The following is a 746-nucleotide window of genomic DNA, read 5'->3' as shown; positions in this document are numbered from 1 at the left end:
TTTTTTCCTTCTTCCCTGTTTTAGCAAACTTCTGACAACACAACAGAGGACATTTTGTGATGATGAATATCAGGGATGCTACACAGGCCAGCAGGAACCCAATCACATCCAAAGAGTGGTACTGGACCCCACTGAGGTTGTGAGCTGCAACCCTAAGGTGTTTGTCTCCTTTGTGGCACATGACAAACTCGATCCAGAAGTCTTCTCAATCGAGAGGCTTCATGGAAGTATCATGAAGAATTCTTGATAATTTCATAATGTTCTCTTTATGTACGAAGGGTAAACATAAAGACACTGTCATTGAAAGGAAGTTCATTGGCCTAAGCATATAAAGTCCATGAAAGGCTTTTGTAAAATGCTACAAATGATTCAAAGTATATTTCATAGAATTGCCATTAAAGTTGTATATTTTTATTTGGGTCATCAAAGAAAGTTTTGTTTTAAATTGTAATTTTCTAATTGGCAAATATTTTTAAAAGCAAAAGTAGAAAGTAAGGAGGGAAAGAATTTCTTTCTAGCAGAGGAAATATGAGCCATTCCACGTGCTATATGTACGACAGTGGAAATGCAATTTGAGAATGAGCATCCTGAGGTTTTTCAAGAGTACCTGAGACATGGTAGGTGAAATGCCTCCTAACTAGTCTCTCTGCTTCTCCTACTCTTTTTTTTTCAGTCCAAACCACTATTTCTTTTTTTTAAATTGATTATGAATATTCATAGGGTACAAACTAGACTGTCACCACCTG

General features: G+C 36.6%; 1 pseudogene; it reads right to left on the bottom strand.

Annotated features, from left to right (window-relative positions):
• Positions 1–4: 4 nt before the first annotated feature.
• The window catches only part of LOC103609499, a 10,433-nt pseudogene continuing 9,691 nt past the window's right edge, over positions 5–746 (bottom strand).

The sequence above is a fragment of the Galeopterus variegatus genome, unplaced genomic scaffold, assembly GCF_000696425.1.
Source record: "Galeopterus variegatus unplaced genomic scaffold, G_variegatus-3.0.2 Scaffold9684, whole genome shotgun sequence".
Lineage (NCBI taxonomy): Eukaryota > Metazoa > Chordata > Mammalia > Dermoptera > Cynocephalidae > Galeopterus > Galeopterus variegatus.
Note: the sequence above shows the minus strand (reverse complement) of the source record. Positions and strands in the feature narration are given on the sequence as shown.